Below are 25,708 nucleotides of genomic sequence, written 5' to 3' on the forward strand. Positions count from 1 at the left end.
CAGCAAAGGAAACCACAAACAAGACAAAAAGACAACCCTCAGAATGGAGAAAATATTTGCAAATGAATCAACGGAGAAAGGATTAATCTCCAAAATATATAAGCAGCCCATGCAGCTCAATATTAAAGAAACAAACAACCCAATCCAAAACTGGGCAGAAGACCTAAATAGACATTTCGCCAAAGAAGACATACAGATGGCCAAGAAGCACATGAAAAACTGCTCAACATCACTAATTATTAGAGAAATGCAAATCAAAACTACAATGAGGTATCACCTCACACCAGTCAGAATGGGCATCATCAGAAAATCTACAAATAACAAATGCTGGAGAGTGTGTGGAGGAAAGGGAACCCTCTTGCACTGTGAGTGGGAATGTAAATTGATACAGCCACTATGGAGAACAGTATGGAGGTCCTTAAAAAACTAAAAATAGGAGTACCATATGACCCAGCGATCCCACTACTGGGCATATACCCTGAGAAAACCATAATTCAAAAAGAGTCACGTACCAAAATGTTCATTGCAGCTCTATTTACAATAGCCCGGAGATGGAAATAACCTAAGTGTCCATCATTGGATGAATGGATAAAGAAGATATGGCACATATATACAATGGAATATTACTCAGCCATAAAAAGAAACGAAATTGAGTTATTTGTAGTGAGGTGGATGGACCTAGAGTCTGTCATACAGAGTGAAGTAAGTCAGAAAGAGAAAAACAAATACCATATGCTAACACATACATATGGAATTTAAGAAAAAAAAATGTCATGAAGAACCTAGGGGTAAGACAGGAATAAAGACACAGACCTACTAGAGAATGGACTTCAGGATATGAGGAGGGAGAAGGGTAAGCTGTGACAAAGCAAGAGAGTGGCATTGACATATATACACTACCAAACATAAAATAGATAGCTAGTGGGAAGCAGCCACATAGCACAGGGAGATCAGCTTGGTGCTTTGTGACCACCTAGAGGGGTGGGCTAGGGAGGGTGCAAGGGAGGGAGATGCAAGAGGGAAGAGATATGGTAACATATGTATATGTATAACTCATTCATTTTGTTATAAAGCAGAAACTAACACACAATTGTAAAGCAATTACACTCCAATAAAGATGTTAAAAAAAAAAACTAACCAAAAACAGAATTACCATATGATCCAGCCATCCCACTACTGTTCACATACCCAGAGAAAACCATAATTCAGAAAGACACATTCACCCCAATGTTCATTGCAGCACTACTTACAATAGCCAGGTCATGGAAGCAACCTAAATGCCCATCGATAGATGAATGGATAAAGAAGTTGTGGTACATATATACAATGGAATATTATTCAGCCATAAAAAAGAACGAAATTGAGTCATTTGCTGAGATATGGGTGGACCTAATGACTGTCATACAGAGTGAAGTAAGTCAGAAAGAGCAAAACAAATATCGTATATTAATGCATGTATGTGGAACCTAGAAAAATGGTACAGATGAACCAGTTTTCAGGGCAGAAGTTGAGACCAAGTTGACACCAAGGGGGGAAAACCACGGTGGGGTGGGGATGGTGGTGTGCTGAATTGGGCGATTGGGATTGACATGTCTACACTGATGTGTATGAAACTGATGACTAATAAGAACTTGCAGTATAAAAAAACAAACAAATAAACAATACTAAACTTTCTTTGGGTTATTTGTATGGAAATACGTTAATATAAATATTTCAGACATTACATGAAATTTCTAAAAATCTTATATGTTCTGGTGTAATGTTATAAGTCATAATTCTAGTTATTACTTTAAAATGTATATCTCAGAAATAACTAAATTTCCTGTCAATTGCATTATTATGAACTTTCATCAAATCTATAACCGTGTTCATTTTTAAGTCTTTTGTCATTTACAGACAGTTCTGGGTGTACTCTGATGCTTTTGCAAAAATGTTCCTATAAAAGGGTTTCATCTTCAAGGAATTCATGGAAAAGACTCTGACAAGTACAGGTTTCTGGTAACTGACTATACTGCTGAACTGAATGAATAAGCATTTTCAGAACTCTAATGGAAAACTGATGAATTCATACAAGTGCTAACAAAAGATCAAGATGAAAAAAAATTAATTACATGGGACTGAGTGAACTGATGAGGATGATTATAATTTTTGTGACTTTCTGTTTTAATAAAAAAAAAAATCCCACAAGGACTCAGAGGCAAAAAATATACAAATCAATTTTCACTGCAAAGTAAAGGAGCTGTTACAGTATAGGATTCCTGGACTGAATGTCAATATTATGACATAGTATGAGTGGGTTTCGTGTTTGGTAATTGCAATCATTGTTGCTTTTGTTGTGGTCATGCATTTACAATGCTTGGTGTCAGTTTATTTATCTCTTGTAAAAATAAAATACAGTGTGTGTGTGTCAAAAAAAAAAACTATCAGTACAGAGAAGCTGTCATTCCAGTGATGTTGCTGAAGCAATAGGACGTAAACCTTGTGGGAAGTATATAACTTGGTGGCAAGGTTATGTGTGTGGAGTCTGCTTGAATGATGCCAGAACAGAGAAAAACTGAGCTGTGTGATAGAGAAATGGTCCCGATGATATCTCTGGAGTCCTAGGTCCAGACCTACCTACCCCCTGGGCTTCTCAATTATCTGATCCATTTAATTTGGGTTAGTATCAATTGACACCAGTATCTCCAACAAAATCCATGCCTAAAAGAATACATGGTAACATATCTAAGAGATAAAGTAACAAAAACTTGTATGGAAAAAATACACACCCTAAAGGGTCTCAGTAAATAATTCAAATGAGACCATAATAGTCCTAGTAAACCATTCTCTTCTGTGAGACCAGCCGGGACCTCTAAGAATGATGACCCCAAATCCTTCTGTCTCGAGCCCCTACAACATTGCCACCTCTGTCCCTGGTACTATGAGGGCCAGCGTAAAATCAAGATGGCAGTTCAGCTGTGGAGAAGAGATATTCATAACTCAAGATATCCATAATAGTTTAAGTGATTACGTGCCAAAAATGAGTTCCACTAACAGCAAAGGTGAGAGACGTCCCACTGTGAGCTGATGCAGTACAAGGGAAGGGCGACTCCCTTAGGCAATTGTTTAATACACTCCCTTTAATCACTCTCTTGTTAGCCCTGTTCAAGGCTGGTTTTTCACAAATAGAATCTATAACCAACTGTTCTATCTTTGCTATCTTTCAAAAAGAAACACTTTCGCATTTTAATGCTTTGTATACAAAATGGCTCAGTAGGATATGCAAATTTAAATGGCTTCAATTAAAGCAGTTTTAAGCAAATGCAATATAAAGTTTAGTAACATTAAGACACAATGAAATGCTGTGGGAAATACTTTAAAATAGCAGCAGATATTAAGCAATACTCTGGCTATCATTATGGTTCTGTTCTCCTAAGACAATAATTTAGTGGCTGACAGGAGTGCAGGCAGGTCTTGCCTTTTGAGTACTCAGCCTTTTGAACCAAGGAATAATCCTCCTTTCTTACAACTTTAAATCTTTTAAGTCTCTGATCAATTCTTCCTGGGTTACCAGGTGGATCAGCAATAATTTCCTGGCACTGATGTTTTACCTTGGTTGCGCATCATGGTCCAAAATACTGCAGTTCTAGTGTTTAGCCTCATGTGCTGGTAAATCCAAATTCGGGAAGCCCCATCAAAGGCGTGCTCTTGAAACACCAACAGAGATGAGGTGGTGTCTCAGAGCCAGCGCTTCCTCCTACAGACATGTTTCCGACAAGAAAGACTGCAGATGTTTCCCAACCACCTGTGTGCTAAATTGGGTAAAGCAGGTTATTCCACAAAGGTCCAGGGAGTATAATTATTACCAAGCATTTTCATAGCAGTCAGCACGGTACTACCTGTTCACAACACATGAAGAAGGCTTAGACTCAGCCCATGGAAGAGAAATGGTAAAGTGAAACCTCCATGGAGCTAATATATTTTTCAGTTTCTCACCAAGAAATTAAGAGTGCCTCTGCAGACAGTGAGGAAGAACAAATAAAATTATTGAAAAGGTTTTCAGAGACTGAGAAGAAGAAATGTGAAAATTTAATGAAAACAGTGAACACATGCAAATGCAGCACCAGCCATACCACTAATAGAAAACATTACTGAAAACTGGAGGAGGGGATAGTTCCAGTTTTTCCTTAATACTTAGTGGAGAGGATTTCTGAAACTCAACTGAAAACTCAGCATGCCTATAAATAGCTCAAAGGAAAATGTCATGGGAATAAGACTATCAAGAAACACGTAACCTCATACATATGAGATGTAGCTATATAGTCTTGAAGAACAGCAGAAGGAGGCCATGGCTACACACACACACACACACACACACACACACACACACACACACACACATGCCAAGAGTAAATCACATACTTGTGATCCAATTGTCATTCATTCCGACACATATTCATTAAGTTTACTTTGTAGTAAGTATTTTTGCTAGGCATTTGAAGATCTATAATACCCTTCTCATGTTAAAACTTTAATGATTATTATTTTTCTTAACACTGTCAGGTTCCAAGGGCCACTGAATAGACATAGTTCGTAAACCAGTGGTTCCACAATTTAGGATTTTATGGAACAATAAAATTTTTATGTTAAAAAAATTTTGAGATCAATAGAGTGCCAACATTTTATTTTGCAAATTAAAGGCCTTACAAAATAATTACCATCTACTAGAAGTAACATTTCCTTTTTTTTTTTTTTTCCCACAAAGGGAAATTTTAACAATGTAAAATAGGAAGGTTAGACTCAGAAGAAAAGGTAATTTCTCAAGGAACAAATTATTGTGGTCTTCAAATACTTTTTCTGGACCATTCTTCTACTTTCTGATACTCCAATTATGCATATATTGCTGTATGTAATGGTGTCTCACATTTCTTTGAGGTTCTGTTTATTTTTCTTCATTACTTTTCTGTTATTTATATTATATAATATTTATCAATATATCTTTATTAATTCTTTCTACTGACAGGTCATATCTTCTGTTGAACCCCTCTAGTAAATTTTTCATTTAGGTTATTTTAACTTTCAACTCTGGAATTTCTCTTTGGTTCTTTTTTACAATTTCTATTTTTTTACTGACATTCTTCATTTGATGAAATATTGTCCTCCTATCTTCCTTTACTTTTTAAATTATGATAATCCTTTAATTCTTTTTTAATTGAAGTATAGTGCTGTACAGTATTATATAAGTTACAGGTGCACAATACAGTGATTCACAATTTTTAAAGGTTATACTCCATTTATAATTATTATAAAATATTGGCTATATTCCCTGTGTTGTACAATATGTCATTATATTTTATTATATACTTAATAGTTTGTACCTCTTAATCCCCTACTCCTATCTTGCCCCTCCCCCTACCACAGGTAACCATGAGTGTAACCTGTGGTTATACTAATGTAACCTCATACATATAAGATGTAGCTATATAGTCTTGAAGAACAGCAGAGGGAGGCCATGGCTACACACACACACACACACACACACACACACACACACACACACACACAGTATTTGCCTTTCTCTGTCTGACTTATTTCATTTAGCATAATGTTCTCCAAGTCCACCTATGTTGCTGCAAATGGCAAAAATTCATTCTTTTTTATGGCTGAGTAGTATTCCATTGTGTGTGTGTGTGTGTGTGTGTGTGTGTGTGTGTGTGTGTGTGTGTGTATTTATCCATTCATTTGTTGATAGACACTTAGGTTGCTTCTATATCTTGGCAATTGTAAATAATGCTGCTATGAACACTGAGGTGCCTGTATCTTTTCGAATTAGTGTTTTTGTTTTTTTCTATCCTTTAATTCTTTGAACATATTTATAATAGTTGTTTTGACATCTTTCTCTGCTAAATATGAGATCTTGGTCTTCTCAAATGCAATTTCTCTTGCCTCCTTTTTTTTTTTCCTGTGTATGAATCCCACTTTCCTGCTTCTTTGCATGCCTTATAATTTTTTGTTGTTGAAATTGGACATTTTCAACAATATACTTCAGCAACTCTGGATACTGTTTCCCACACTGTGGGGCTTGTCATTGTTTTTGCTTAATTATTTAGTGATTTAACTGGCTTATTTCAGTGAAGTCTATTTGCCCTGCAGTTTGCAACATCTGATGTCACTCTTCAGAGGGCACAGCCTTGAACATGCTCACAATCACCCCAAGATGACAGTGGTTTTAGCATGGCTCTTCTTGACTGCCTCTTTCCCTGATCTCAGTTAAGCTGTGTGCCTCTGTTAGTAAAACACAGGACTATTAGCTTCTGTTAATTGCTGGCTGATTTCTCTATTGTTTTCAACAATTCCCTGGGAGATAAACTGTTCCACAATTTAATTCAATTCAATTTGGGACACTTCTGGGGTTTTTGAGGCTTGTTACAACCCCAGAAGGACTCTTCTTAGCTGTCTCTTCCTCTGGTACTATCTGTTAGACTTTTAGCTGGCCTATAATTTATCTTTTTGTTATCATGGAGCTAGCAGCCTCTTCTTAATTGTTTAGTACCAAAATCTCCATTTTTCTCAACAGTAGTCTAAGACTTAAATGTTTTCACATTCTGATCCAGATAAAGTCAGTTCCTTTGGGGAGAACTATGAGGTTCTCTGTCTTATAGCCTGCTCTCCCCCTGGAGAGAGCAGGGGGAGAAGATCTGGGAAAAGATCTCTGCACCACTGCTCTGGATCTGGGGAGGGAATAGTGGCCTGTTTCTCTCAGAGTAGACTCTGCTTGTAAAACAGGTGTTACCCAGGGACGATAGCCTCTGGTCTTCTAGACTTACCTCTTCTGGGAACCTCTGTCCTGTGAGCAAGCTGGGATGAGGGTGATTGGAGCCCATTATCCTTGGCCTACCATGCTTATGATCAAATTTTACCCTATAAGATGGGGATGGAAGCCCTAGACTTTTAAGTCTTGCCTGGAAGAGTTCTACAACATAGAACTGGGGATAAGGATTAGAAATGCTGGTGGCCTGCCCCTCCATGGTAGATATTGTAGCCCTAGACTGGAAGCTTCGGGGAGAGGAAGTTCCATGTTTTCTACTACAACCACCTGGAATGTAGGTTCTATTATGATGAGCTGGTGGGGACAGAGGGAGAGGTAGTAGGTCATGGCTTAAATGCTAGAAAACTCTGGCTGTTTTAGCCTCAACTTAGTAGATTTTCTTTAAATGTTTCTCCATTTGCTGTATGTCCCTGGGACAATTTCCAGAGACTTAAGTGGTTAGGTTTTTAAAATAATTTTCTCTAGTTATGGTTATTTCAGTGAGGAGCCAGTCCATAGGGCTACTCATGCTGCTATTTCAGAAGTAGATCGTTAGTCTGTTTTTCCTCATTGTGCCACAGGCTGGTGAAAATTTTATAATAGCTCTATATCAGGCTATAGACTGGCATTTATGGACCACAGCCTAACAAGTTCCATTACATTTTTCAAAGAAAGGTAACTCCTTAAAGAAAGCTCTAAACTAGCATCTCACATTTTAGTGTGCATAACAACCACCAGAAGAGATTTTTTAAAGTTCAGAATCCCATCTCCAACCCACAAGTTCTTATTTATGATGTCTGGGGTAAAACCAAAGAAACTGCACTTTTAAAGAGTATCCTGGTGGTGCTTCTCAAAATTTAACGTAAAAATGAATCATCTGACTACCTGGGATATTTGTTGATAAGATTTTCATTCTGGAATAATTTTAAATTTATAGATTCTCAATTTGGGCAAGGTATCATGGTTATGTAATATGTTAATATTAGGGGAAGCTGGGTAAAGTGTATAGGAGAATCCTCTGTACTATCTTTGCAATGTAAATTAACATGAATATAATGTTATTAACTAAACTAGATATTCTTAGGATTTCATCAATTTCTCCATTAATATCCTTTTTCTGTTTCAGGATACCACATTGCCTTTAGTCTGGGACCTTCGCAAAATGCAGATTCTGCATTTACTTAAAGGTATTTTCTACAATATTATTAGTTACAAGTATACTGAAACTTCCCAGAGTTCTTTGACTCAGATAATTTTTCCCCCATGAACCCTCTAGTTAATTGTGGAACAATTTTTTCCCCCATGAACCCTCTAGTTAATTATTCATCTTACTTATCCATTCATCTGTTGCTGGACATTTAGTTTGCTTCCATATCTTGGCAATTGTAAACAATGCTGCTATGAACACTGGGGTGCATGTATCTTTTTGAATTAGTGTTTTCATTTTTTCAGATATATACCCAGGAGTGGAATCGCTGGGTCATATGGTAGTTCTATTTTTAGTTTTCTGAGAAACCTCCATGCTATTTTCCACAGTGGCTGTTCCACTTTATCACCAACAGTGCACAACAGCATCTTCTCCACAGCCTTGCATTAACATTCAGTTTTAAATATTTTCTAATTTTTATTATGTTTTTGCTTTGACTCATGTGTTGTTTAGAAGTGTATTTATTAATTTTCAAATCTATCTGGGATTTTTTTGTTGTTTTTTGCTTAAATTCTTAATTTAATTTCCTGGCAATCAGATATTGTCTCTTCCCAATTCTCCCTATTCTCTCCTTCTAGAATGCCTATTAAACAGTGAATTTTCTCTTTCTCTCCAACGTGTCTCTTAACTTTTCTCTCATATTTTCTTTTTCTCCTTAATGCATTCTGGTTGATTTCTTTAAATTACATTAAAGTTGATTGAGTCTCTCTTAAGTTATATCTAATTTGTTGTTTAACACATTTGATAATTTTTTATTTCTTGCAAACCTAACTTTTCTTATTTGTAATTTGTTTTTACATTTTAATCATTTTTAATATTCTTATTTTATACTATTCTATTGGATATTTCCATCATTAGAAGGTATTAAATTTTAATCCTGCTCATTGTTATGTTTTATAACTCTTATTCATTGGGGGCCTTTTTTCTTATGTTTTATAATTTTAGGTTATAATTTAATCTTTAGAAGGAATTTATCTGTAGGAATCCTATGAAGCTTTGGTTTAATGGTAATCTCCTTCCCAAGAAGCTTGCAAATGGTTTTGCCAGATGTTTAAGAGTTATCAGTGGCCTAGAGTCTTCTGGGTTAATTTCTCAAGTTGTGGTTCTTTTCCATATTATACAAGGAGTACAGATTCAAATCCCAAATCCAAATGAGCCATAAATCCACAGTGATATGTGGTTGGAGAAAATATTATTTTCTAAGACACATCTTTCTTGTTTCTTCTGTGCTGATGGTGGATTTTTTTTTCTAGAGCCTCCTATTCAAAACAACTTTGCGCTGAAGATCCGTTTCAACCCACAGAGTCGCAATTTTTCATTTCATATTTCCACATAGTTGTTAAAACATAAGCCCTTGGTTTAAGGAGACTAATTACATCCTCCCAAGAGTGACCACAGCATCATTCACATGTTTATCCCTGAGGTTTTCAATTCTATCTTTATTTCTGACTCACAGTGATACCTTTATTTCCTTTCAAGATCAGATATACATGAAACAGTTTATTTAATCTAGTATTTCTACATGTTTGCATAAGGCACAATACTAAAGTTATCAGCCATGTTTCTAGAACTGAAAGTAAAAAATAACTTCTTTCTAATAAGAATCAATGATATCACAATTGGCAAGCTATGAATCATTGTAACTTACCAATTGTGAAACTTTTTAAGCTCAAAAGTGTTTTATCTAAGACTGTTTTATCCCTTAGTCCCAGTTTCAGGAAACTATATTAAAAAATATATAATGAATGTCCATACGTAGCACAGAACTCCAATTAAATAGAAACTTTACACTGTACTTCACGTGGATCCAAATAAGTCCTTAAATTTTTCTGGACTCTCTCAGAAGTTCTTCCAATCATATTTTTCTACACTGTCTAAGCACAGATCACTTTCCATATAAGTTTTCTTTGTTCACTATCAACAAATTTCATCAGCTTTTCTTCTTTCTTTCCATGCATTCAATATAGCTTTTCTAAGAGCCTGCTATATTTTAGACACTGGGGAATTTGCCCAAAACAAATCTAACCCCTGGTCTCACAGAGTTTAAATCTTAGTGCTGGGGAAAGAATAAAAATAATAAACAAATTAATAAATGTATTTTAGGTTGAAATGAAAATGATAAATTAACAAATATATTTTAGTTTGAACCATAGCGAATGGCCAATATTTGATTGTTCCTGACCCATAAAAAAGGTAATTTCATATCATTTGACTTAATAGAGTATGACAAGTGATGATGAGTGTTATGAAGAAGAAGAAGCCAGGGTAATTTGATTGGGAGTGATGGGGTGGGTGTGAGTGTGCTATTTTAGATACCATGGCTACAAATTCTCTCTCAGAACGTGTTTTTTGAACAGAGATGGGAATGAAATGAAGAAGTGAGTGATATGGATATCTGGAGGAAGAACACTCCAATGAGAGGAATATGCATGTGGAAAGGTTCTGAGAAGGAAGGGTGGATGGCATATTCAACGAACATCAAGGAAAGCAGAGGGACCCAAGTGGAATAAATGAGAATAAGAACAGTGTGAGATGAGAGCAGAGAGGGGGCCAGGGGCAGACCCTGTAATGCCATGTCAGCCACAGTAAAAACTTACTATCTCCCTGCTAGTGAGATGTGAAGCCCTTGGAAAGTTTGGACAGCAGAGTGGCAAAACCAGACTTGTATTTTCAGCGGTGTGGAGGCCAGCCTCCAGGGGGCAGGATGGCCATAGAGAACTTAGTGAGGAGGCTATTGCACTAGCCCAGGGGCGAGACCATTGTAACTTAGACTTGAGTGGAGCAAAGGAGATAGTGACGAGAGGCTGGCTAGTCACAATTCTTTCATGACTCTTCTAATCTTTCTTTTTTAAAACGTATTTGTCTCATCAATGTTTTATCCCAACAAGTATATGGTCAAGCTCTCATATCCTGACTTTGGTGATCCTGGTATCAAAATCATCTTGCCTGCCTGCTAATTCCAACAAGACATTTCTAGATCATTCTAAATTCAGCACCCCCCAAAATCTACATTTGCATGTACCATAGCCTAACACATCTGCATCACCACTCTTATCTCTGATCACTCTCAAGACAATGGCACCATACCTGATCAAGGAGGAGCTGGCTTTCACTCTGCAAGGAGCATCACCAGAGAATGAACATATGCCTCCAAAGGTCACCACCGAGTGTCTGTCTCTTCCCAGAGGCTGTAACTGATGGGTGGACTCGGCCTGAGCCACAGCAGGAAAGAGCCATTCATGGCCCACTCTGATGCTAAGTCACTCCTCTGAGCTAGAAAACTCCTAACCCTATGCCTGCAGCTGGGCCCCTTCCTCTGAAGTTTCTATGCTTTACAACTCCCTAAAAAGGAAGTTGTCTTAAGAGGCTTACAGCCCTTTAGGGAGAAGCTGACCACAGCTTAATGGTATGTTAATGCAACTTCTGGCCCCATTTCCCCCTCATACCCACATAGGGCTCCATGCAGTCTATTCAACATTTAGGGTGAAGTAATAAGCAACTAGCTGAACAAGATCAATACCAAGCCGCCATGGCAGGACAGAAACCCAGTTTCTGTCTCTCAGTGTCATATGTCATTCAAGAGTAAAGCATAATAATGTTTATAAAATACAGTTAGTCCAACAGAACAAGTCATGTCAAAATCATTTACCAACATATCTTAAGTTAAAAAAAAAATCCTAATATATAGCTTGCATGCAATATGCAAACAGCCTACTAAGGAGAGGATCTGACATTAAAATGTCACTAAAATTACTACTCAGCTGTAAGACTCACACACCTAAGATTTAACAGCACAGAGCCTAGGTAGGGTCACAAGTAATAGTATTAAAGTGAATATTCAAAACTTATTTTCTGAAAAGGCATTTTGCAAAGATACAACTAGACATAGCTTTTCTTTTAAAAAAAAATCTTCATTTGCACTATGATACAGAATCAGAAATCAAAATGTATTCATCACCCTGGTCCCTCCTCTACTTGTAAATAAGGTAGAAACTACACATCTTAATGTTTGAACAAAATTAAGCTAGATCTGAAGTGATGTTACTTAAGACTACCAAGGATGAAAATTACAGCCTGAATTCAATCTGCTACCAAAAGCACTTGAGATGCCAGATAATGTAAAAGAAATTTGAAATAAGTATTAAAAAGTCCACTGAAAGACCTTTCCTTGAATTTTGTTACTGAAAATCCTCTTCTGCTAAAATTTCAAGGTTTCTTACAGTGCTTCTACATATACTCTCTGACCCCACTAACCTTCCTTTTCTGTAGGCAGTGATTTGATCATCAGACACACTGATTCTGCTGAAAATTGGAGTCCATTTTAAGAGTTTTTCAAAGCATGGATATTTTTCCCTTATAAATTATTGTTCACTTTTCCTAATACTGCACAAATAATATAACAACAATACTGAGGAAAAAAATTTTAGTTTGAAAGTTCATCGCACATAAAAGCATGCTCTTCTAATGGACCTGTGTCAGGGCCCCAGTCCCTGAGCAGTAAGGATAAGCATCTCTAGAGGCAGGCTAGGAGTGTCACCAAGCAGGCAATAGTCTCAGTCTGGCTTGGCTCAAAGAAGCAAAGATTTATACAGAAGTGACCCTGTATTCCTGGGCCTCCTCAATCTAGTAACTTTGATTATTTTCAAATTTTGAGATTAGATGAATACCAAAACTAAAAATTTTGGGGGGGGGGATGAAGAATATGGCGTGAACATAACTTTTAAACAAAGAAAGATACATTTCTCACATATAAATAACTTCTTTTTTTAAAAAATCCCACTCCAGGGCTTCCCTGGTGGCACAGTGGTTGAGAATCCGCCTGCCCATGCAGGGGACACGGGTTCAAGCCCTGGTCCAGGAAGATCCCACATGCCGTGGAGCAACTAATCCCGTGCTCCACAACTACTGAGCCTGTGCTCTGGAGCCCACGAGCCACAACTACTGAGCTTGCGAGCCACAACTACTGAAGCCCACGCGCCTAGAGCCTGTGCTCCGCAACAAGATAAGCCACCGCAGTGAGAAGCCCGCACACCGCAATAAGGAGTAGCCCCTGCTCGTCGCAACTAGAGAAAGCCTGCGTGCAGCCATCAAGACCCAACGCAGCCAAAAATAAATTAAAAAAAAAAAATCCCACTCCAATTTGCAAAATCGATACTCTCAAATACACAGCTTACCTTTTCAATACTTTTTTTTTTTTGGTCAACCGTCAGCTACAGACCCATTCCAGCTTGTTGACTTAGATTCTTTCTAATGAGGTTTCAAAATAGCTGAAGTTCTACTAAAAGAAGGAGAGCCTTGGAAATGTATGGTAAACTAGTCACTGGGTTTTGGAGACAGTTGAAAGACCTGTGAAAGTATGGGGGTGGTAATGGCAGGGGTCTGGACTGATAATGAGACGTAAAAATTCAGGATGCTACAACTTTCAATTTTTCAGTTTTAAGATTTGACTCCTATGGAAAGAGTGGAAAATTGGAGCAGTATCTAAGAGAGCAAGCACCAACTGGAAGAAAAGTAGTACACCCAGTAGTGTACCTAATTCCTCTGGCTGGCCCCTTTTCCTCCTCATGGATCCTCTCCATCAATAAATTTTAAATGGTATTTATACCACTCCTGGGCTCTATTTTCCATTCCATGCCACATTTTAGGAGAAAAGCTATAAAAATATATATGTGAACTAGAGTAAGATTTTGACTCCTACCACTTGGAACTTGACTAGAGTGATGAATAGACTAGATAGAATTTTGGTGACTGTACACACTGGTGGATTAAGTCACTGCTTTGAAAAGCCAATAATTACTGGACTATGAAGAAACAACTCACCAGCAAATGGGTCACCAGCAACTAAAAGGCCAAAAGCATTAGTACTGGAAGCCAATTTATTGGAACTAATCAGATGGCACAAATTTAACCAGAAAGCACCCATGGTTCTGCTCATAACATTTGCTCTGCAAGTTTCAACAATGTAATTTTTAATCTGGGCTCCTATAGAACAGACTTTTTGCACCTTGCCCCAGAGATTCTGAGTAAATGCATTTTATTTTTAGATGTTTCCTCTCTTGACACAGGGTTCCACAAATATGAAGGAACAAATGATCCCCCAGGCATGCTAGGGGTTGTTGTTGTCTCTTCTCTCTTACTCTGTGGTCTCCTGCAAGCATTTAAAATAATAGTTAGCCAAGAAATGTTTTCCTGCAGAACAAGGCACTTCTCTTGGCCCTAAAATGGGAATGCATTAAAAGGATTGAATCTGCTTTGGAACATTAGGTTGGCCCTTTTTGATAAATTGAAGGTGCTTCAGAGTTGAGAGGCCATCTTAATTTTACAGTAAAGAGCTATCCTATGAGAAAGTAAGAAAAATCTCAGGTAGTGTTTTACTGAAAACATTGTTATTACCATTCCATCAAAAGAATTTATTGTGAGGAGAAAAGTCACACTGTCTTAATTAATATTATTCACTTTTCTTTACAGAGGCTCACATCTAACATGCCTGCAGTTAGTACTGAAGTCAGGGGTATTAAAGCAAAAGGAACCGAATGTCTTCATGGTTTCCAAAATAATAATTCAAAACATGTCTGTCAATATTTCAGAAGCTACATGTCCCTGATTAACCTGTAATAATGGGACAGAGTAAAAAGGAACGTGACTCAATGATAAATTACTCACAGAACTATGTGGTGTGATAAACCGCTAATTCAACAAAGCCATCAACATGTTACACCTTCAGAGTATTTCATGCTTCTGAAAAGAAACATCAATCAACCTCAATTCTTGGAAGAGTATATCTTAGATACAGCTCTTCTTTCTACACTCCTCTAAAATTGTATTTTAGCCAGGGTTGATAAGCAAAAAGTAACATACTCTTGTCAAAGTAAAGGCTGATATTTCTCAAAGGAGAGCATTGCTATGTGGGAGACAAAATTTGATCCCTTTGTTCTTGGTCTAAGATCCCTTGATAACCAGAGTCAAGGGTTCAACCAGAAATGTCAATATTACACTAAGAGGCAAGAAAAGATTTCTTCCCATTATGCCTTCATTATACCATTAAGAGGCCTGGGTCGTACTGACTCACACATATGTATACTCTGTGGATACTCAGTCAAAGATGTTTTCGTGTCCAGCTCCTGTCTTTAGGCAGGTGAAGCATTATTGATTCCATTTCTTTTTTTTCTTTTTTTGACTGCATCGGGTATTACTTGCGGCACGCAGGGTCTTCGTTGAGGCATGCAGGATCTTTCGCTGTGGCACAGGCTTCTCTCTATTTGTGGTCTGCGGGTTTTCGCTTCTCTAGTTGTGATGTGCGGGCTCCAGCGTGCGTGGGCTCTGTAGTTGTGGTGTGTGGGCTCCAGAGCGCGTGGGCTTGTAGTTTGTGACACACAGGCTCTCTAGTTGAGGCACGCGAGCTCAGTAGTTGCGGCGCGTGGGCTTAGTTGCCCCGCAGCATGTGGGATCTTAGTTCCACCACCAGGGACTGAACCTGAGTCCCCTGCATTGGAAGGCAGATTCTTTACCACTGGACCACCAGGGAAATCCCTTGATTCCATTTTACAGATAAAGGAAGTGATTCCCAGAGCATCTCTGCTGCCAGAATTTACCTGTCCTTCCAACTAAACCAAAAACAGTAGTCATTAGTAACAATACACGGAGTTTCTCTGGTGTCCTTTAATATAATCTTGCAGCTATAACTTGATCGGGGCTTCAAAATCATCTAGGTAAGCCCAGTGCAAAATCATCTGTGAAATTTAGTAGAGTGCTTACAGTGCAAGAAGCAGGAGGTAGTTAATAACATAGACTATGTCATCATGATGTTTAGACATAATCTGATTCAGTCAGTAATGAGACGTGAGGTCTCAGAAAAGTCATTTAATCTTTTGTGCCTCAGGCTCCTGGTCTGTGAAATGGGAATATTAATGGTATCTACATCGTAGGGCCACTGAAGAGATTAAATGAAAAAACATACATTAAGCATTTAATGTAGTAGCTGGCATATAGCAAATGCTCAATTAGTATAGCTATTAATATACAATGAGAGTGTTGATTAATGGGCATTGTCTCACTCATAGAAAATCTACTGCAAAGTAATAGCATGGTCCCAACACTTCCTAAAAGGAGAGGACTGCTACCTGATTTTAACTTTGTTTCCTCAGAACAATGTCATATTCCTTTCTGCAAGTTTAGCGATCACTCTTCATATCAGACCATGTCAACCACATCAGCTGAGATTAGAAAGAACACATATTTCACCTTTACCAACAGTAACCAATTGGAACAACTCGGCATCCACAAGGAATCTCTCTTTTATATCTCATGATAACTATCCATGACTAATTTTCTATTTCCCGAAAAACATTCCAGTACCTCATTCCAGTATCTTAGGAGTCAATGAGAAGTTGGCTCCAATCCTAACTCTGTTGCTTACTAACTGTATGACTTGGGCAACTCACTTTTCTATGAGCCTCAATTTCCTCATTTATAAATGAACATAATTATAACACAGGAGGTTGTTATAAGTATTAAGTAATTTAAATTCACAATTAATTTCTCTTTATCAACGCTGTCATCAAGTTCTCAAGAATAGGCTTGCTTTTGGCCATGATTTACTCCTGGGTCCAAAAAGTAGCCTGTATTAGACAATGTATTTTCCAACCTAACCTCAGCAAATGAATCCTCAGACATTGCTTCTGTACAACTTTTTACATTTCTCTAAATTGATGGTGTCATTTTGAATTATAATCCTGATGTTTAACAAACTCATCATCTGTCTAGACCCATGTATGTCAAAGGAAAAGCTCATGATTTCAGTATTACATTTGGAATCTCAGAATTTAATTTTAGTGATTAAACATCAGAGCAGTTCTTCCATGCATCTTTACCAAGCCTACCTTATGGAACCTCCAGAAAATTAATGCCACCAGATTGTCACTCCAATTAGCCAAAGGAATACTCTCTATTCTAAACTGCTGCTAGAATCAACTCTACGTGTAGAGTTCCAAAATCACATAATCAACACAATCAAGGATGTTATCTCAAACTTCAGCATCAGCTGGCCCATTACTTTTATAGTTTAAATATCTTTAACATGGCCTCATCAGAGATTTGAAAACTTTTTTTTTTAAAGGTTTCTAAAACCACTTATTTAAAGATTAAGGGACAGACAAAAATCAGAATCTACTTTATTTCACAAATGCTTAAATTATGGTTTTATTTAAAATATGAAATCAGTAACCCTAAACACGTGTCCCCCAACCATCCAGAAATGTGCTCACAATTTGAATCTCATGAATGTTTTAGAATAAAAGCTAGTCAGATAACTACATTTGCTGGATACATATTACATGAAAAACTTTCTAGTCAACACATTGGGAAGTATAAAAGAAATATAACTGGCTCTCCCCTCAAGGAAATAATAATACACACCCATAACCAAGAGGACTGATAAAGCGACACATTTTGAACATGTGAGCTGACACAGTGTGGACAAGACAGAATGGAAAGAAGACGAGGAGGCAGATCTCTGAAGAAGTAGCGCCCACATTGACAGGGAAAGGAGTGGGCTTTCTTCTTGGGGAAAACACACATTGGGGTGGAAACAGGAAAGTTGAGTTTTAAATTGCTTAACAATACTATAGAGTCTAAAATTCACACAGAAAAGATGGCCAAGGAGAATCTGGATTTAATCCTACATGCAACTATGCGGCATTATACAATCTTCAGAGGGAAAAAAAAATGATAAAAATAGTATTCAGGAAAGACTATTCTCAAATCATTTCCACCTATTCTTTGCGGTTCTGCACAAAACCTTTACTTTTAAGGACCTTCTGCTTTCTTTGCTATAGGACAATTTTTGTGGCCCTAGCAATTCCCAAACTAATTCTGAGTTTTTCGGGCAAGACAAAACATTAGTATTTATCTTAAAATGACAACCTGCATGCTTCATACAGCTTTTAAAGTTTCTGTCTTGTTTTAAATGGCATCCTTAGCTTATGATGTGTCTGAAGGCATTTAGCATTTAGCTCCCTGATAAAATGACAAGGGACTGAAATAGACTGCAGGAAACTTACATTAACTTCCGTCACATCCAGTGGTTTGGGGAGTGAAGCTACGTTAGAGAAAGCATTACTTCCAGCAGATGCTGACAGAACGCAGCAGCTCCTCAGACAAAATGGACATTTCTCCCTCAATCTCCATGGAGTATCTTAAGCAATCCCAGCAGCAGAGGGATGTGGGTTGCCAAATACAGACACAATCTGTCCCCTCTCCTAAAATGAGGTTGATTCTCATTATTCTCAAGGAGTCACACAAGCTGTGGGCAATTTGTTCACATGAAGAGCAAACCCTATTGAGTAGTTGCAACACTTCAGACCTCCAAGGGCAGCAGAATTGACCGGCAATTTCTGGACCTTTCCAATAATAGCTGAGACAAAGGGGGAAATGAAGCCTGTCACATACACATCACTAGCCAGGCCTGGCTTTTGTAATGCTGAACTAACAGAAAGAGGGGACCATTTAGTAACTGTATTACAAAACAGCCCACAAAACAGCCTGCTCTGGCTGCCCACGCTGATGGCAGCAACACGCTGCTTCGTACCCTTGCCTAGGCATCAGCTAGCAGTAGTGTGTGCTTACACCTGCAGTAACCAGCACGCTTTCTTATGGAATGAAGCATTCACACAGTTCAATAAGAAAAAGAAATGGCCAGACATGCCACAGGCCTGGTCAAGAGTGGGTGGCATTAAGGTCAGATTAAAGGGAAAAAAAGGAACCATAGCTGGATAACTTTGGGAAACTTCTCTTGAAGATCTGAGGATTTACGATGTACTTTTTTTTTTTTTTAAGGCTCAAACCTTTCAGTAAAGAAATCTGTTTCGATTAATTTCATCTTGCGCATCCTACCACCACCACCATCACCACCGCCTGTTTTATAAATGGAACCATTTTTCATCTTGTGTCTGTTAACATCTCATGGAAAACCCACAGGGAAAAGCTGCTCTAATCTGCCCACACCTTAAATGATGATAAGTTGAGGCTCAGAGACACTTAGTAAATCACACACCCAAAGTAGCTATGGCAGAAACAGAGTTGGATCCCAGGACGCCAAGTCATTCCAGTGCTAATCCTACGGTCCTATAGATCATATACACCAATGTCACATGTTTTAAAAATAACATATTTTGGATATTGATTAACAGAACCAGCACGATTTTAGCACAGAGCAGGGAAATTCTAGCAATGCATAGAGTTGGCAAAAAATGTGAAGATCTAAGTGAACATAACACTACAACCTGAATTTAAACTAGAAAAGCCTGTATTCTCAATCTAGAGGAGAGAAGACTTAAACTAGTCACAGTGAAGGGATTGGAGTAGTTGTTCTCTAGGGTAGGTCAATCTGTTGTCCTCTGTCAATCTGTTCTGGAACTACAGACAATGATGGTACGTGGATGCAGCTCTGTTTCTATAAAGTTGGTCATCCCAGCAGAGGAGATGAAGAACAAAAATCAACAATAACAGGATCCTTCGCTGAAAACCATCTAACTGCACAATGAGTTCCTAAGGGAGCTGGTGTCCTCTACACTGGAAGTTTCATTAAAAAAATAAGATAGATTATCATCTACTGGGAAAGGTATAAAAACAGTCCTGCCTCAAGAAAATAGATGGACTTGATAAAACTGCAGAGTCATTGTCAACCTTTCAAGGCAGCCTGTGAGTCAGAGGCTGGCTATGCTGTCTGTGTGCTATCCAGAGACTTGCCTCACATTCGACTTCTCGGCCTCACCTTTTGATCATTTTCTTGTTTACTGGCATCTCTGTCTACCCTATGGGGAAACACGAAAGTGAAAGAAGACTGGAAACACATTATTAGATTGAATTCCTTCCTAGATAGATTTACTTCTTTGAACATAAGATAGAATAGAAAAAGGTAAAAAGTATGGCTAAAATACGATTTGGATTATCTGTTCATTTTTGTATCCCATTTCTTGATCAAATAGAAACAACCCGAATGTTGGGGGTAATTCACTGACCCAGCTACATTGGAGAAGAGTTGCTCTAATGAATGTTCCAAACTTAGACTTTTCAGAACCAATTTTTCTACTCCAAATCAGAAACCATGAAGGTTTGAACCAATTCCCTTTCTCCCACACATCCTCTCCTACATCTGTTTTTAGAATCCACTGCTAAAAACAAATAATTCTGAGGCGGCTTTAGAGGAGTTTCAACATGTAACTAAATTAACTACCTTTCTATTCAATTTAACTTTAAATTAAAACAAAATATAAACAACTGCAACACTAAAATCCCTCCATTTAAAAAAAGAATATGTATGATTATGGTGTATCCAAATTAATTAGCACTGATGGTCTCTAGATGAATTTTGCTTATCATGAAACAAGGAGGTAGACTGAGTTTAGCACTTACAACCTAAAGATAACGTCTGAAGTTTAAAGATTTTAATGATTTTTTTAAAAATCAATTTGCATTGGTCAAGATTATAGTATAGCCCTATAAACCCTATCTAAAAGAAAAACCTCCTGAGTGCATAATAAGAAGAAAGGAATTGACAATTTCCTGGGCTCCAAGCGTACATGAAACAGATTTAAACAGTGTTTCTGCAGTTTGTTACTCTTTTGAATTCCCCCAACCCTGCATCCTACATCATATTCACCAGAAGAACTGAAGTTCCCCTGTGTCCTCTTGGCGCTAATCATGTCCTATAACTAGGTGACTGACAGAACTTCAGTGCAGTCTGTGTAGTTCAGGCACAGAGAACTTATCCCCAGTGTCTCTAGTCTCCTTATCAACATTCCATCTCAGTGTTAAGACAGAGAGGGGAAAGATAAACATGCTAAGGTCCATTGGATCTGCCATCATTACCCAGAAAGCTCATTATCACCTGGATTTAGCAATAATATTGATTGCACTATGGCCCTAAACACACTACATGATATAACACAATTGTAGAATGGACAGCCAACTATGCCTGAGCTGGTTCCTCAAACACTGGGAAGAACAGTGTTCTTCAGTCTGATAACCGATTTAAATGCTTTGTAAGTGGGGCTAAAGACTGGACAAAAATACAGCAAAAGAGCAGCACAGCATAGTGGTTAATAGTGTGGGCTTTGGAGCTGGGGAAACCCAAGTTCAAATCTGACACTGACGCATGCTTTGGGACCTGAACCTCTGCCCCTCAATTTCTTCCTGTAAAGTTGGGATCATGGTAGTTCCTCATGTCTAAGCGCCTATTAAATGGTAGCTATTATGATCATTATCTTCTTAACAGAAGAGTCCGTGAACCATGGAAAGCTTCTCTTTTTTCACATCTAATATCCTGTCGACAGAGGAGGGTTTCCTTACCCTGTGATTTAATCTTAAAATAGAATGATTTAACAAAAGTATACAATGAGACACTAAGACCATCTCCAGTATTCAGCAGAATAGAATGAAGGTCCCATTATAGGAACCTTCTAAAATACACTGACACTGTGTATGTATTTTTCAACAATACTTTCTAGTTTTGTCAGCTAAACCTTGGCAAAAATTCCTGCCACATGCTAGGGCGTCGGTTCACACTAACAGTAGTGATGAGGGGAAAGGGTGGGGGAGAGGAGAAGGTCACATCTCCTTCTGAAAGATAAACCTGGGGAGAATGGAAAGTGGAGCAAAAAGGCAGCTGGAATCAAGTAAGATGTGCCTCGACTCCCTAATTTCTTGTACTTCGGGATGACCATTGTTATTTGTGCAAGAAGGAGAGGCAGTTTGGATGGGATGGAGGAAAAGCAGTAGAGGAGAAATCACTACAAATTATAAACAAAAACTCCGTCTTTGCAATTGACAACTTCTCCTGAGACTTTCTGAGCCAATTAGTATCAGTTGCTGAGGTGGGTTTGATCAAACAAACCTCTGTGCTAATGCCCACCTGCGCTAAACCCACCTCCTGTGAAGCAACAAAGCCTCTGTTAATGAGGTTCAGGACCAATCATCTGACAAAGAGTCCCGCTAAGGATGCTACAGCGGATGTCTTAGGGTAACCGGCAGGGAAATTCCCTTAAATTCTACTGTCTTACTGGAAATCAAGACACTCTAAGATAATGACTTGGCTCATTCTTTCCGCTCCTCTTTTCCTTTGCTTCTTGTCACGTGAGGTGACAGTGACCACATGCCCTGTATAAATTTGAATCCAATGCCCTGTATAAATTTGAATCCATTGCTCCAACTGGGCCCGGCTGTTCTCATAGGTGGGAGAAGTGATGCTGCAGAGAGCAAATTGTAAATCCAGGCAAAGAACAAATGACAAGAATGTCATATCTCTCTAGAGTCACCGTCTCCAGGTAGGAGACACAGTTAACATGAGCCCTGCAAAACAGTTAAAGCAGAGTCTAGCAACATCTGGGCAACTGCCTGGTCAACTTGCTCTTGTCGTAAAATTCATCATGGTGTCTCCTCTGCTTTAACCCACAGAGCTCAGGATGCCTTGTGAATCCATTCAGTGTAACTCAGACAAACTGACACCAGTTTTGTTGTCTGATCTCCTAATAAATGACACTCATCCTCGTGGAGGCATACCCACTTGCTTCCTACTATCAAACAATCAAGCAGCAGTTGTTGACAAAGCCTATTATGAACACAGCACTGGACAGGGCACTCTGGAGAGAAAAGAAAATGCCTCAAAGTCCTTGGCTTCAAAAAGCAAAAATGAAAAAAAACAAAAAGCAAAAATGAACACGTCATGTAATACTACATGCGAAAAATAATAAAACTAAAAAATGTTAGGGAGCTCTGAAAAGGACACACAGAGATAAATGCAGGAATGGCTCCCCAGAGAAGGTCAGGTATGAGTTTAATTGCTTAAATAGTGAGACTTAGATTGGAGGCGTGGGTAAGGAAAAATTTTAGAAGTGGGAAGACACAAAATGTCAAGCCTTAAACGATAAGACCCAATGATCTAAAAGATACTCAGATTCCCCTCAAGCTCAAGTCTCACAGCCCAGGGGAAGACACTGCATGCCACTCAGGGACACACGGGGTCACTCAGGAACAGAGTGAACAAGCGAAGGCCATAGGAAGTGGGTTTTATAGTAACAAGAGGATGAGGTGACCCCTAGTTGCCACGGGGGGTGGGGGGTATGACTGACTTGTTTGAATAATTCCCTGGGCTGGCAGGGAACTAAAGGCCACCACTCAAGGTGAAGTGAGCCCTGCGTTTGGTCCATGTGATTAGGAGCATTGTTTGGCTGGGAAGCACAGTGGGGAGGGGAACCTGCAGTTGGGCCATGTGAGGCCCTTGCACTTTTACTGGAGGTCAAGGCCGCACATGATCTTGAATCTTATGAACCTTTTGAACCAATGAGAGCACATAAAACAGTCCAAAGGCCAACCCTGAGATCACTTACAATTCAATCAGAAAGCCTTAGTTGGTGGGAACCTAGAGTCAGAAAAACTCTGTTTTCTCTTCCATTCCTCCGTCTCTGTACATGGCAAATAGCGTGGGTATACAAAGGGTCCTGGGGGTCACCCATCTGTGTCTCAGGTCCAGCACTAATAGCCTGCTCCTCAAAAAACAAAAATAGGCTGCATCCTTTCTGGGATACCACATTGCCTTCCCAAGCTGAGGGCTGGGCGGGTAAGATGTGTGCAAGGAGCTCTCCGAAGCAGCCTCTGTGACAATTGTATTTAATACAAGTTAATAAAGACAGAAAGCCCCACTTATGTGAGAGAACATAAGTTCGCAGGAATAGAACTGAAGTTACAGAGGTGCAGAGATCATCGGTCCCTCTCCTCTCGAGAAAGCAGACAGCTTGGTAGAAGCAGCCGTACGCAGACAGAGGAAGAAGTATGCTTTGCTAAACAGGACTTGCTGAGAAGCAACAGAAAGCAGGAAGCAGGAAGCCAGATGCAACAGGAAGAACAGGCAGATGTGTACAAGACTGAGCCCACTGTGGTCACTCAAACGGGAGGATAGGTTCCTGCCCTAAACACAATCTTCATAACAGTGAGTGTAAGGGAACAAGAGAGAAAGTGTTTATAGAGATGTTAAATCTCCTGCAAAGAGTGTAGTTTGTTTCCCCACAGCAGGCTATTGGAAAGCCTGTGAAAGCAGACCCTTGAGAGACATAGAAAGTAGAATCAGAGTACATTTTCATGGGACTTCATAAAGAAGGAAATCCCTCAGGTCAAGAGTCTATATAAACGTTTTGTAGAAGAAAAAGGTCAGCTTCCAAATGGAAAAATGCCAACTGGTGTCTTTCTAACTTGCTCCCTTTCCTTCCTCTGCACCCGACATTGTCGTCAGCATCCCCGCACTGGTGCAGACTCACCCCTGGGCGGCACAGGCATGGAAGGATGCTCGTGGATAATGTGGGAGGGGCAGGAGACTGAGCAACCTCCAGACGTCTGCTTCTGGAACTCTGACACTGTCCACACATGGGTGTACATCCCGTGAGCATCAGTCCTCACTTTCTGACCCGGGCCCAATTCTAGCTGGATATACAACTTAACTCAATAAACAGAAATAGTTCATTAGTAAGCAGATAGAAGGAAGACATCTGAAAGTCACACCCATCTGACTGCCTCCTTAGAGCTATGGAGGAAGTGGAAGTAGAAAGTCAGCAGATACACTGTCTCCTGTATTCCACGCTAAGCCAAAAACCATACCTTTGTTCTCCTGTGATACAGACCAAATGATAACGTCCCAACCAGTTTCCTTTCAATCAGACCAAAGCATACAGCTGTCACTATGACCACCTGTGGTTTCTGCCCAGACCACCCAGGGACTGCTTTACTCTTTTTGTGTCTCCTTTCACCACACAGGTGTTATTAAAATGACAACCTTAAAAAGAGCACTAAATTAGGTGATAGAATGAAGCAGTACGGAAAAAATTAAGTTAAAACTGAACATATATTTTGATTCTAATTATGTTAGAAATATGCTTGAGGGGAAAGGACTTGAAAAAAATACAACACTATATTAACAAAGAGGCAAAGAGAAGAGAGGAAACCTTTATCGGGGCCAGTTGCTATATATCAGGTTCTATGTGCTTGGGGTTAGGACAGAACTATTTCATGTGTGCACTTATGTGTGTTTATATCTTTCTGTATTTTCCAATTTTTATTAATGGGATTATAGTGCATAAATTAAAATATATAAAGTATACATGCACATAAAAGAATTAGAACACTCCAAAACAATATGCCACCACAGGAGCTATTTATTATACCGGAGAAAGAGCTTGAGTTAGAAGCAGACACACCCAGCTTAGTCTCATGCTGTGTGTCTGTGGGCAAAACAGTAACCCTGTGGCCTCAGTTTCCTCACCCATAAAAATAAGGATAACACCAGCCACCCTGCAGCTTTTCCTAGGCAGTCAACATTATAACATCTGTGAATGACGTTATGATATCCATGAATGAATCTCGCCCAGTACTTGGAAGTACTCAAAAATACTCCTTTCCTTACCTTCTACACAAGTCCTCTGTTCAATGCACGGATTCCCTCCATTTTGACTCAAAGCCCTTTGCAGAGATTAGATTGTGGAGGGCTTAACAACTTGAAAAAATTTATCAGACAGCTGTTTGAAGATCTGTGTTTGCAGCTTTATTGCACCAAAGAAAACACTCTTCCTTTATCTGTAAAATCTGCGGTCTGTGGCAAGATTGATGAGGGCCTTGCAGGGCTTTCTGAAAAGTAAGGGCACCTCTCCTTCATTCCCCACTGAAAGGCTGGC

General features: G+C 38.9%; 1 protein-coding gene across 11 annotated transcripts in view; it reads right to left on the reverse strand.

The window, feature by feature from the left end:
* PDE4D (phosphodiesterase 4D) overlaps positions 1-25,708 on the reverse strand; it is a 1,449,034-nt gene that overhangs the window by 1,188,768 nt on the left and 234,558 nt on the right. The window contains exon 1 of one of the 11 annotated variants that reach the window (XM_067730744.1): positions 11,082-11,300. The exons of the other annotated variants lie outside the window; for them this stretch is intronic. The gene's annotated coding sequence lies outside the window, so the exon portion shown is untranslated. Of the gene's footprint in view, positions 1-11,081; positions 11,301-25,708 lie in introns of those variants that run through there. 11 annotated transcript variants of the gene reach the window in all.

The sequence above is a fragment of the Pseudorca crassidens genome, chromosome 3 (assembly GCF_039906515.1).
Source record: "Pseudorca crassidens isolate mPseCra1 chromosome 3, mPseCra1.hap1, whole genome shotgun sequence".
NCBI classification, from domain to species: Eukaryota; Metazoa; Chordata; class Mammalia; order Artiodactyla; family Delphinidae; genus Pseudorca; species Pseudorca crassidens.